Below are 13,868 nucleotides of genomic sequence, written 5' to 3'. Positions count from 1 at the left end.
ATCTTCCACCGGATGGCGGAAAGTGTACTGAATTAGCTTTTTCCTCAAATTACTTTTCAATCCGGAAATCATCCTGGATTCGAATTCATACTGCCGTAATTTATTTTCACTAGTTCACTTTTGATAAGTTTTTTAGGAGTAATGTAAACTTTGTAATGTGTAAAAGCTATGGTATAATATACACATATGAAGACCATTATTTCAATTAACGTGTGCACAATGTCACATGTATGGATGGATCAACGTGTCCAGATTCGAATCGAAGTACAACCAAACAATGCCCTATTCGCTTGAGGCTTCTTCACCAAAGAATATGTCGTGCGCAGAACACAAGACATGTCTAGACTCAACCATTTCTTAAGTGACATGGAGCAAGTGACTGCTCAGTTCAAAAATAATTTGAGGGTTGGCTTGTGGAAATTAAACGCACACATGCATGTATGCATCAATCAACATGTCCAGATTCAAATCAAACTACAAGCAAACAATGCCCAATTCACTTGAGGCATCTTCACCAAAAAAAACCATGTCATATAGAAAGAACACAAGACATGTCTAGAATCAACTATTTTTCAAGTGACATGGTCAAGGCAAGTAACTGGTCAACAAAAAAAATGAGTGTTGGCTTGTGCAAATTAAATGCACACATGCACGTATGTCTCGATCAACATGTCCTGGTTCAAATGGAAGTACAACCAAACAATGCCCAATTCATTTAAGGCTTCATCACCAAAAGACCATGTCGTACACGCAGAACAAAAGACTTGTCTAGACTCAAGTATTCTTGAAGTGACATGGTCAAGGCAAGTAACTGGTCAGCACAAAAAATTTGAATGTTGGCTTGGGCAAATTAAACGCGTACATGTATCTATGCATCGATCAACAAAATGTCCGGATTCAAATCAAAGTACAACGAAACAATGCCGAATTCACTTGATGCTTCTTCACCAAAAGATCATGTCATACACGAAGAACACAATACATGTATAGACTCAACTATTCTTGAAGTGGCATGGTCAAGGCAAGTAATTAACTGGGCAGCACAAAAAAATTTGAGGGTTGGCTCGTGCAAATTAAACGCACACATGCATGTATGCATCAATCAACATGTCCAAATCAAAGTACAACCATACAATGCCTAATTCACTAGAGGCTTCTTCACCTAAAGAACATGTCGCACCCGAGCATGATGAGTAAACACTTGCCTTTGGAACACCTACAGACCACATGTGGAGCCGGCGGGTTACCAAATCTCTCCCTAATCGACCAAACCTGCGGATTTTTAAAATTAGTTCACAGATTTCAGAAAAAGTTCATGAACATTTGATTTCAAAAATAGTTCATTAATTCAGAAAAAAGTTCGTCAATCTCAATTTGAAATAAAGTTCATCAATTTTGAAAAAAAATCATCGATTTTGAAACAAAGTTCAGAAAACTAAAAAAATCATCGAATTTGAAAAAAGTTCCTGGATTTTCAAAATTAGTTCAAATTTTTTGAAAAAGTTCGTCAATTGTGAAAAAAGTTCACCAAATTTGAAAAAAATGCTCATGGGTTTAAAAAAGTTTATCGATTTTGATAAAAAAATGTCACATATTTCAAAAATAAAAGGGAAAGGGGCCAAGAAAAAACAAAAATGGAAAAGGAAAAAAGAATAAAAAGAAGTAACCCTAGACTGCATGTGGAGCCTAAGATCACCCTAAACTGCATGTGGAGCCGGCGGGTTACCGAATCTCTCCCTTTTTTGACATGAAATACTCTTTGTTGCATGGTGATCATAGTGGCATCATTTATAAGAACATTTAAAATTTCCTTCGGTGGTTCTTCCATCCACCCAGCACAGACTGTGCTCCTAGCTAAATTAGCTAGATCATGGGCCACACAATTTGCCTCTCTAGGGGTATGCTCAAAAATAACATGGAAAAAATCACAAGCTAAGTGATAACTATTATAAAATATTGCAGCCGCGATTCCCAAGGAACGTCAACCATTCTTCATCGTCTCAATCACCTCGATGTTATCAGAATTCACCTCTATGTGATTGCATCCAACTATTGTTGCTAAGTTGAGTCCAAAGCGCAAAGCCATTGCTTCACCCATAAGAGCATCTCCACACCATTCAATTTTCCTGTTTCCAGCCGCAATGAACTTGCCCATCAAACCTACGGTAACCCTCTAAAGGCTCACATAAAATACAAGTCTTACACGCCTAAGATATGAACAAACGAAAATGCTGCATCCTCATTATACCCAAAGTAGCACGCTCCGCCGTTGATAGCCTTGGTACGGCCACCATGTGCACGTTCATTTCTCCTGGTGCTAGCCTACCTGGTATTCCTCTGTTTTGCCACCCAATTTTCATCATCTAAAGAGCTCATAGGCTGATCTCTTAGGTCTTAACCACGTTTAGCTTCAGCCCGTTCATTAACCTGTTTGTGAACACTTTGACAATGTACACCCACACCGTATCGTCAAGCAAGAAACCAACAACGTCATCCAACTCAGAAATGAGATGTGCAGAGTTGGGTAATGCAATGTATGGTCGTAGGCGCCACCGGTATCATGCAATGCAATCATTTCTCACCCCCAATATCCAAGGTTAATGAGGAACCAATTTATTTATTTTCCATCACACGAGAGCTTTGTGTAAAGACTACTGCTAAAACTTGCATCTCATAGGAAATATAAATTAGAGCATCCAAACAGTAGATACAAAACAAATCAGTGCTGAGAATTTTTAACGTAAATTGTTAAGCGTAGTAGTTCAAGCTCGACTTCTTCTTGGCTTGGACTTGTATTATCCCCTCATTGAAATCCTCGTGAGTAACCTGCACAAGTAACGACCGGATCAGAAACAGCAAACACGATCGACAAAACAGTAATCAGATGTTCTCCGCATAAAGCACATATAACAATGCAAAGCAGAACACCGCAATTCCATGAGATGGACACTCAAAACATGTTGTGCAAGTATTGGAAATAGTAGTAACTATTGGATGCATGTCTGGATCCTAGTTTAGATTATGTGCAAGAAAAAATCACCACAAAATTGTTGTGTTAGAAAATATTTCCTGTGGTCATAAACACAAAAAACAATGATATAGTTGCAAGGGTTGTACAAGAATTTTCAGGGTGCAACATCAGTGATGATACCTCGGCCCAAGATCAAACACATCCACACACATGAGGCAAATATTTCTTTCAGTTTTAGGATGACTAATCATCACCCCACAAAAAAAAAGGATGATTAATCATCAATCCCATTTCCTCATATATCTATACTACTTATTAGAGTTCTACTAGGCCTAAACACACAAAACAAAAACCTACCCAGACTTAGAAACTCCTAGCACATTACAACTTCCAAACTGATTTCAATTCCTACTTTTTCTGAACACACCTTCATGTGCCAAGATTATCCCAACAAAGAACTCAAGCGTAGACTGAAACAGGAAGATATTAAGTAGGCAGCTTTTAAATTAAGAGTCATGTAATTTCTAGCCAGTTTTGCAAATTCATGCTTTAGTTTACTCAGTCCATCTGCCAGCTCTTAACTAAACTAATGGTTTTCTTCAAATCACCCGTTCAAAAGGTTTTCAAATGTAAGGGTGTTCATAAAACACCAAACAACATGGTCGATAACTACAAAGGTATCACTCATTCTACTCCAGCTAGGGATGCAAAGTACAGTTATGAGAATGATATAAAGTCACACCTCTGCGGCATCTCTCCGTAGCGCGAGCATACCAGCTTCTACGCATACAGCCTTCAGCTGCGCTCCATTGAAATCGTCTGTTGAGCGAGCCAACTCCTCAAAATTCACATCTGGGTTTACATTCATTTTTCGTGAATGGATCTGAAGACAGCCATAAATAGCACATTAGCTCAAGCGTGATTCACCAAATAAAGAAAAAAGATGAACAAACTTAAGCGGATAAAGCAACATGCTGTGGAAACCTACTTGCAAGATTCTAGCTCTTGCTTCTTCAGATGGATGAGGGAACTCGATTTTTCGGTCCAAACGACCAGATCGCAGCAGAGCAGGGTCAAGGATGTCAGCATGGTTTGTTGCAGCTATGACCTGCAAGTTAATCAATAATGCATCATCAAGCATATGAACAAAATGATCAATTAGAACTGATACACAATTATAACACAACTAAAAGGATTTCTAGCAAAAAGGTACCAATTAATGTACATTCAGAACATCAAATATTGACCAATGCATTCAGAACATCAAATATTGACCAATGCATTCAGAACATCAAATTGTGATCAATACTTTCTGAAAGCAACATGAGCATGAATTTGGCATCTCTATTACAATGAAACAATGTCTAATCTTGATAAGAAAGTGAATGGTCAACTAAACCACCAGGACAAGATGAAACCGAGAACGAATATTAGCATGTACCTTTATTCTGTCATCTCACTGCTAAATCCATCCAGTTGATTGAGCAATTCCAACATAGTCCGTTGAACTTCTCTATCACCACTAACTTCACTGGAAAATAAAGTAAATTTCTTGTTAACATATGTATGTAATAATGAAAACGTTTTTGTTTCACATGTTTCTGGACTAAAGCTTTCCCACAGAAGGAATTAGAAGCACAACAAGAATTCTAGCGTTTGTGATCATATATAGAAAATTAACACGTCTACACCACATCTGTGGTAAAATCATCCACCTAATACAATGTGGGAATGAAATAACCGTCAGAAGACATACACATACCTATCGAATCTCTTGGTACCAATTGCATCAATTTCGTCAATGAAAATGATGCAAGGAGCTTTTTCTTTAGCCAGCTGAAAGGCATCCCGGACAAGCTTGGCTCCATCTCCAATGAACATCTGAAGACATCCAAAAGAATATCATCTATCCCTCTACTGGTAACTACTCCCTCCGTTCCTAAATATAAGTCTTTTTAGAGATTTCAAATGGACTACCACATACGGATGTATATAGACATATTTTAGAGTGTAGATTCACTCAATTTTGCTCCGTATATAGTCACTTGTTTAAATCTCTAGAAAGACCTATATTTAGGAACGGAGGGAGTATATCCAAGTAATGTACATAAAAAAGATAAGATTATGCATGATAATGTAATGTTTAGTGTGATTGTTGAACAAGGATATTCCATGTTTGCCCTTCACAGATCTTTTATGCAGCAACATAATACACTTGAAGGTTACTATGGTATACGTGCACATGTTTTACTTTATGCACTTTTATTTCTCCCACCGATGTTTAACTAGTAATCATATACGAGGGTGTAGTCAACAACGGAAAGAACTAATGGAACAGCCATTTACAAAAAAGTTGCATTCACCATTACTATCCCCAACAAACTCTCTTTCAGATCAAAAGTGCACATAAAGAGCAAACAGAAACACAAAGTTGCAAGTATCAACATGGTCATACAAAAAGGAGCCACAAACTGATACATGATGGAGGCTAGTGAGTGAAGAAATTACCTGTACAAGCTGTGGCCCAGCTAATTTCAGGAATGTTGCATTAGTCTGTGCAGCACATGCACGAGCCATCAGTGTCTTCCCAGTTCCTGGTAGTCCATACAAAAGGACACCTTTGGGAGGACGAATACCCAACTTCTGGAACCGGTCTTTGTGTGTCATGGGCAGGACTATTGCCTCCACAAGCTCTTGAATCTATATCCAACAATACAAGATGCAAATGATAAGATAAGATCCAAGAGCAAGTGAGCACAGAAACATAATATTCTTGATTTATTAAGTGATGGCTCAACCTTTCTCGAAGGAGCAATAATACGACTAAGAACTTGCCACTTTTCAGAGAGGAAACACAAATAATTCCGACATTTATTCAGATAAAATACCTGCTCTTCAAGACCCCCAACATCATTATAATCCTCAGTGGGTTTTTCATCCACTTCCATTGCTTTTACTCGTGAATCATACTCTGAAGGCAGTGTATCTATTATAAGATAGCTATCCTTGTTGACTCCGACCAAATCACCAGGCTTGAGCGTGTCCGGGTCAACTAGCCCAGCCACAGGGAGGAATATAGTCTGCAGTCAACAAACAAATAAAGAACGTGAGTTTGATTTCTTATTTTCTTAAACTAAATGTCATGCTTAAGATCAAAATTTGGATTTCATAAAACAGTAAGAGCCTTTATCAATACAGATACATGTGAGTTCAGATGAGTCGAAATCATGACTCATGCAGGTATTTGGAAGTTAACAGTTGGGTAGGTACAGATTTCAAAATCATCTTTGCGCCAAATTGATTCGATGCAAAGATAAAGCTGACTTAAACTGCTAGCGTGGCACTACCAAGTATTTTAGTCGTTTTCATCATTTCAATCATACTAACTACTTATATATTAAACAAAAGGAAGCATCTCATTCATATGACGAAAAATCTATGAACCAGACAAACAGGGAGTTTCGTACTTGTCTTGTGGAGGTCTTCAAAACAACACATTTGCCTTTCCTTTGCGAGTCTAGATCAATGTTAGCACCATCCTCCTCTGCTTCATCCTCGGGGTTCATTTCCAAAACCTAGCACAATTTAGAAAAGCAGAAACCACATAAGTAAAAATAAAAACCATACAAAAAGCATATTCCAAACTAAAAAGAAAAATATTGTAAAATGTCAAAGCATAGGATGATAGGAAAGAGCAACTTCTGTAAATAACAATTAATTTTATCGCAATTGAAGTTCGGTCAAGGATGAAGTATATTTGAACACTTCAACTACTAAGAAGCACCATGCCATACTTAAATACACCATAATATATCATAATATGCAAATTATTAGTGTTAACCATCATATATGCAGGTTTAATGTTAATTTACCCATACTTTTTATAAGCTACACAAAGTTAATAGGTGCTAAAATAACAGTAACTAAGTTCCGACATAAATAAATGTTAGTATTCCTAACCAGGTCGGCTATAGCTGATAAAAGTAAAACACACAGATTAAAGCACTACTACTACAGTACCACTGCAAGGGCGGACTAGTTAACTCTACTGACTTACCACCAGACGTAATAGAAGCAATTTTATATTAAAAAAAACAACAAGTACTTTCTTACCATCAGAATAAATTAAGCAAAAGGAAATTTTACCAGTAAACATGCAAGTCATACTAAAGCACCTATACAAACATGAAGCTTTCACTAATCTGCCTCGCATGATCTAAGATTAGTCTAAGAAGCAGGAAAACACAGCACAATACACGATCTATAACCTGATTAAGGGCGCAGGAGTAAAATTCGAGGAGCAATCGCGGAATCTACAGGGGAATATTTGTACCTCGACGGTGTTGCCGACGAGGTAGGGCAGTTGCTTGTTGAGCTTAATTTTCTCCTGGTTCTCCTTGGTCTTGCTCTCGAAGGTCTCCACTTCCAGGTTCGTCCGTTGCAGCTCGTCCTGCGCGCGCCGGGGTGAGACAGAAACGCCAACCGATCAGGCCTAAACCGAAACCCTAACTCCCTAAACAGAGGCGCGAGTCCCGCGAGACCCCCTGCTCAGCCCCGGCGGAGGCGAGGGGGGTCTGGGTTTGGGAGGGCGCGGCTTGCCTTGAGGACACGGGTCTCGTTGTCGAGGAGGCGGGAGGCCCGGCCGACGTCCTCCACGGACATGGAGGCCATCTGGTCGTCCTCCGCGTCGTCAACGGCCATCGGCGCCGCCGCCGCGGGCGCGGGTGACGACATCGGCGTAGGGTTTACGGGTGCGGCGGCGAGGACGCGGCGTCGAGATGGAGTGAAGGAGAGAGAGAGAGAAGTTCCTTCGTGCTGAGTTGGCGTCGGACTCTGCGGGCTCTCTTCTTTGTAGAACGGTACACTGTAGAAATTTCCTATTCTTCAAGACGCAAACGCTCATATACACGCGCATACACTCACCCCTATAGATGCATAAACGCACACCCTATCTCTATGAGCACCTCCGAAACACTGAGCCGATATATCATCTTGAAATTTACGAAGTCGCCGTAGGCACCTCGTCGTCGACGGGAACGTCTCCTCCCACTGAATGTGCATCGCCGTAAATCCTGAAATAAATCCAGAAATAAATACGAGCACCAAGACTTGAACCTTGGTGGACTTGGGATATCACAGTCCATCTAACTATCCAACCATGCGTTGGTTCGCTCCTATTCTTCTCCTGTTGCGGCATATAGACGATATATCGCACAGGCAACAGCTACATGGGCAGACCATTTAAAGATTTTCTTTCTTTTCTTTTCTTTTTTCATTTGGTTTTCCTTCTCTTTTCTGAGTGTTTTCTTTATCTTCACCGGTTTTCACTTGGTTTTTTCTCTTTTTTAAATATGTTAAATATTTTTAAAATACACCAGCATTTTTATTTCTTCTTCTCTTTTCTATTTTTTTAACTCATGAACCTTTTTAGAACGTATGAAGATTTTCTGTATGTACGTGCATTTTTTAGACATATGAACGCTTTTATAAGATGAACATTTCTTTTAAAGAACAAAGAATTTTAAATTTTATGAACATTTTCAAATGTCTGAACATTATTTTGTAAATAAATGAAATTTGTACGCAAACGCACGTGTGCCCACACACACACACACATGTGACTATGGTTGTCTCACGACTCTGGGAAAGCCCATGGTGTATTCTGTAAACTCTGAAGGAGTCTAGAGGACCTCTTTGTAATTTATTTTACCGGAAAGGGCTATCGTTGTAGTTGTAGGTCTTGTTTGCTTAACCTTAACCGGGTGAATCCTATTCCACAAACGCCATATCTTGTACCGAGGCTGGGCAACCTCCCCCCAATGCTCACTTAAATCTCCCCTTGGGCCCAACCCATGTAAGTACACCAGATAGCAAAACAAAACTGAGAAAACAAAAGCCCACCATCGAAGATAATGCCAGGATCCACGGACTTGCCAATGCAGCAGGACGCACGTTCTCGTTTCGTTTCCTGGCTGCTGCCATCGACCTGATTTATCGCTCGCTGAACCTGAAACGTGCGCAGATCCAGTCCAGCCTCCCTACCGCCGCTTGGGCAAATTTGCTCCAGTCCGGCCTCCCTACCGCCGCTAGGGCAAATTTTGCGCCAGTCCAGCCTCCAAGCAAAGATCAAAAGAGCGTTGATTGAGGACCACCTATAGGTACACGGTTAGTCCTTCACCCCTTATTTCATCTCCCGATCCATAATTTGATCCAATTGATCATTGCAGTTTAGATTACCAATCGATGTGGGGAAGCAACGCCAGGATTGGATTGACATGGGGAAGCAACGCCACCATGAGCGGCCACAAAGCTGATGGCACATGACGTCTTCCATGCCTCTACTAGACCATAAAAGCGCGCGGCATCTTTACTCCGTTCCAGAAAATAAGTGTATTGATTTCCGTCTAAGTCAACCATTTGAATGTTTGACCAAGATTCTAGAATGAAATAACAACATGTGCAATAACTAATAGATAAAATATGAAACTACTTTTCATGATGGATCAAATGATATGAATTTTGTATTGTGACTATTGATATGTTTTCTAAAACTTGGTCAAACATGCACTTGTTTGACTTTTGAAAAAACAAATATACCTCATATAAAGGAACAGAGGAAGCATCAAGAACACAATAGGACGTCCTAACAAGGAAACTATATTAATATTGATGGGGGGGGGGGGGGGGGGGGGGGTGTAGTTATTTGTACCACTTGGAATAATAGAACTTGGTTCTATCTTCAGCTAGATTATTTTTATGTTCATGAATCTCATTTTGGATAAAAGAGTGCCGGTACAACAGTAAGTCATAATACCAAAGTACTTCTAAAAAGGACAAACAACATTCTTGTCCATCCATAGTGAGCAGACATTATGAAATCAACAATCACAAAATTAGAAGCAATATTTCAAGCAACAACTCCTAAAAGTATATGATTAAAGAAATGATTTTAAAGATGACATTGGAAAAATATTACAATTTAAAGAAATGAAGAAAGAATTGGAAATAACATGGATGCCATATAAAACTTTCTATAGCATTTCCCTATTAACTCATGATATATAGAAAGGTGATCTTTGGAACTGGAAGTCACAAATTCATCCCACAATGATTGTGATAAAGCTCCACAAACCAGAAAGAGATCACATTGTGTGGCAGGATTCCTAAATCTGAGGGATTGAGGGCAAGTAAGGGTTTCTCACATAATAATCGATGCAAATTGACATAATATTATTGGTCTCCCAAAATAATACGATCTTCGAACAATATAGTGTGCTCCATGTGTCAAAGGGCTGGCTTCTCACCTTTCTCACAATAGAAATCGCTTCCCAGGAGCTCAAAGCCTCATGCTTAGGAGAGAAAATAAAGTTAAATCATGTTCTATTGTTAACGAAAGAAAACAATGTGCATCCATAATCCTACAACTTCAGCATGAATCTTTTAGAAAATAATCTACCTTGTTAGACTATCCTGAACCCTATGCAATACAGGTTCTGCTGTGTACACGTTCGATGCATTTCATACTTCCTGCAAAGAGGGGAAGAACTGCCAGTTGAGAATTTAGATGCCAAACATCATACATATGAGAATGTAAAAAGGTATTGCTATTGAAAAGATGAAAAGTAATTGAAGATATACAAACTGAGATAGTACTGAACTACTAATTCTTCAGACTATCTTGAGCTGATGAAAAATAACCATGCTGACGAAAGTACTTGCAGCTATTGAGACATGTAGTCGTAATACAGAAAAAGCAATCTATTTAAATGAGGTGTATTATTACCATATTAGCAGATCGTCTCCTTTTGTTAAACATGCTTCTCTTCCCAGGTACCAAAATTTCTTCATCACTTTAACAGCCGATCAGAGCCTCCTTGGAAACTGAAACATAGTAAATTATTTTTCCATACCAACAATGGTTTGATAAGATAAATGGCGCAATCAAGCACAAAAACCTCTACAGGAGTAGCTGGCTTGCTGCTCCTTTGTGTGAACAATGTCAAACATACATCTATTATTTTCATAGGAAGCTATTTGAACAAATAATTATCTTACAACCTAAAGATATTCAGTTTCAGAGGGATTCACAAAAGAGAGATAGAGGCATACCTGAGGTAGCTAGACAATGGACCTTTATCACGACAATTACATGGCAGTTCCAGCTTTAGTCATGGAATGGGGAGGGACGCGCTGGCATGGATGCCGATGTAGGCGGAGTACAGCCGGTGACGGCCACCGACAAAGTGGGCGGCCACCACAGCCGCCATCAAGGACGCTGGCATTAAAAAACAACAAAATAAGGAGCTTGCATATGAAGAGTACATGGCAATCCAACCCCCCCCCCCCCCCCCCAAAAAAAAAAAGAGAAGAGTACATGGCAAGTGGAGGTCACCTATGTGGAGGTAGACGGGCAACAGAAGGTTGCCGGCGGGACGGAGGACAGCGGCATCGCCGATGAAGGAACGGGGACGTCGCAGACGAAGGAACAAAACACGAGCAGTTGAGTGGATAGCTAGCGCTGGCAACACACTGGATGACCTGGCCCGTGCGAGGGTAAGGGCGGGCAATCTTCATCGTCGACTGGGCGGAGGACTGCGACGGCGCATAGCGGACGGAGGAAGATGGCGCATACCGGACGAAGGAATAGGAAACGAGCAGTTCGGGGTGGGGTGTCGGGGGAAATACTGCGAACACAATGGACTTGGACCTTTCCGGCCCAATTGAGGACAGAAACAGACGCTCGCTCTACGAAGCAGCGGCTCGTGAAACGGCGTCTGCAGCGCTCGAGCGATCTGAGAACGGCCAAGCAGATCTACAGCGTACGTTAGCAGGATCTAACGGCTGAGAGTCTCAAAACGTTGTGGCGGCTTGTAGCTAGCCCTGTTATACTGTTTCTCAATGGTATGTCCACTCTGATAATTAACCTCATCTTAAATCTAAAAAATTCTAATAAGAATGACTGTTGAATCATTGACATGATCATTGAATTTGGAATCAATTAGTTATAGTATTATATACCAACTTTTCTATATAACTAACTCTAGAAACTGAAATTTTCTTGTTGAAGTAGACGAATTGGTAGTATTTTTGTAGTATTTACACCAGCAAAATCAACATGTGTTTACGCTTTAGTCGGTACTCTTCAGTCCATAAGAACTCAATTGTTGGACTCGCCCCCCCCCCCCCCCCCATACGAAATTCCTGGCTCCGTCCCTGCCCTCTGTAACTCTCTCCTCTACCTATCAATACAAAGATACGCATCAATGCGTATTTGTGAAAAAAAAATTGCATTCAGCAAGTTGGATGGATCTCTCACTTAAGGAGTTCTTTCAGTAGCCGTGTCTCTCCTCTCGCGACCGCGTCGCCCCCGCGGGCGACCGGCCGCATCCCCAACACCTCGCCCCCGAGCTCTCCCCCTTCCCTCCCTCCTTGCCGCCGTCACTGGCGTCCGGCGCTGGGCCTGGCCCGCGCGGCGCTGGCGGCGGCGGCCCCTGGCCTTTCCCCTCTCGGGTCGCACTGACGCGGGGCGGTGCGGCGCCGCGGGGTGCTCCTAGGCGGCGACGGTCCGGCGCGGCGGCGGGGCTCTCCGGCGTGGTGGCGGGCGATCTACTAGACGGCGGCGCTGCCGTTGGCGGCGGGGCGGCGAGGCGGCGCGATCTGGCGGCGCCCGCTCGGCCCAGATCTGGGCCCTCCGGGCCCCATCTGGGCCTGGGCGGGCCGGCGGCGGGGAGGGTCGTCGGCGTGGCTTCCGGGAGGCTGGGGAGCGACGATGGGCGGGTGGTGGCTGGCGGCGCTGGTGCCGCCCTGCTGCAGCGTGGCCGGCGGGGCTTTACGGGCCCGATTTGGGTCTGGCCGGGCCAGGGGCGGCCTGGTATGCCCTGCTGCTGCGTCCGGACGGTGACCGCGATGGTGCCGGAGACTCGGTCCTCCTGCACGACAGCGGTGGAGGTAGTTCCCTCCCGCGTGGCTCCGGTGCTGCTGCTTCCGTCGCCTCGTGCGTCTCTCTCCATCCTCTTGGTCTCGTGGTGGTGATCTCGGTGAGGCGGCGTGGGTGGCGTCAAGACCGCGGTGGCGCATTGGTGGGCGGCGAGGTGGCTGGTTGGCTCCGGCCTGGTTGGGCGGTGGGGTTGGAATTCGGGAGAAATCCCTTGCCGGCTTTTCCGGCTCCGATGCGGTGACACCCGCGGGTGCCACCATTCCTTCCTGGAGGATGTCGGAGGTATCCATCCCCCACTCCCTTCCGCGTGCCGGGGGAAACCCTAGGACACGTCCGGGCAGCAGCGTCGTTGGCGTCGCATCCCTTCTTGGAGGTGCTGCTTGGTACGCGGCAGATCGGAGCCTTGGTATGTGGTGGGTCGAGTCCGGAGGGCGCAGCGGTGGCGGGTCTCCGCGCTTTGTCAAGCTGCCGTTGTTGGCATTTCTTTCTTCTTTGTTCTTTCTTTTCCTTTTGGGCTTGTTGTGCTTCTCGCCTGAGCATGCTATGTGATCGATGTTGGTGCTTTGTAATACAAAGCGTGGGGAAACCCTTTTTCGGTTCAGTAGCCGTGTGACGAGCTCGTGGTTAACCTGTAGGGCGCGACCTACTTGAGGTAAACGAGCCGCTTTTCTCCATCATTTTTTCCTTTTTTTTGTTTCCACATCGTTTTTTTTGTTCTTTCTCTATTTTTACTGGTTTTTAAATCCTTTTTTCTTTGTTTGTCAGTTTTCTATGTTTCTTTCTCGGTATTAATTGCCTTGTCTTTTCTTTGAATTTTTTTGTTTCTTTATTGTTTTTCATTGGTTTTCTTTGTTTCTTTCTCATATTGCATTTGTTTTTTTTATTTTGTTTTTCCTTTGGTTTATTTTGTTTTTTTTTCAATTTTATTTTTTCATTTTCTTTGTTTCCTTAGTTTTCATT

General features: G+C 42.4%; 1 pseudogene; it reads right to left on the bottom strand.

The window, feature by feature from the left end:
• Positions 1-2,558: 2,558 nt before the first annotated feature.
• On the bottom strand, positions 2,559-7,764 carry LOC109755393 (26S proteasome regulatory subunit 6A homolog; annotated as a pseudogene).
• Positions 7,765-13,868: the final 6,104 nt, after the last annotated feature.

The sequence above is a fragment of the Aegilops tauschii genome, chromosome 7 (genome assembly GCF_002575655.3).
Source record: "Aegilops tauschii subsp. strangulata cultivar AL8/78 chromosome 7, Aet v6.0, whole genome shotgun sequence".
Taxonomy (NCBI): Eukaryota; Viridiplantae; Streptophyta; class Magnoliopsida; order Poales; family Poaceae; genus Aegilops; species Aegilops tauschii.
This window is presented reverse-complemented; position numbering and strand designations above follow the sequence as displayed.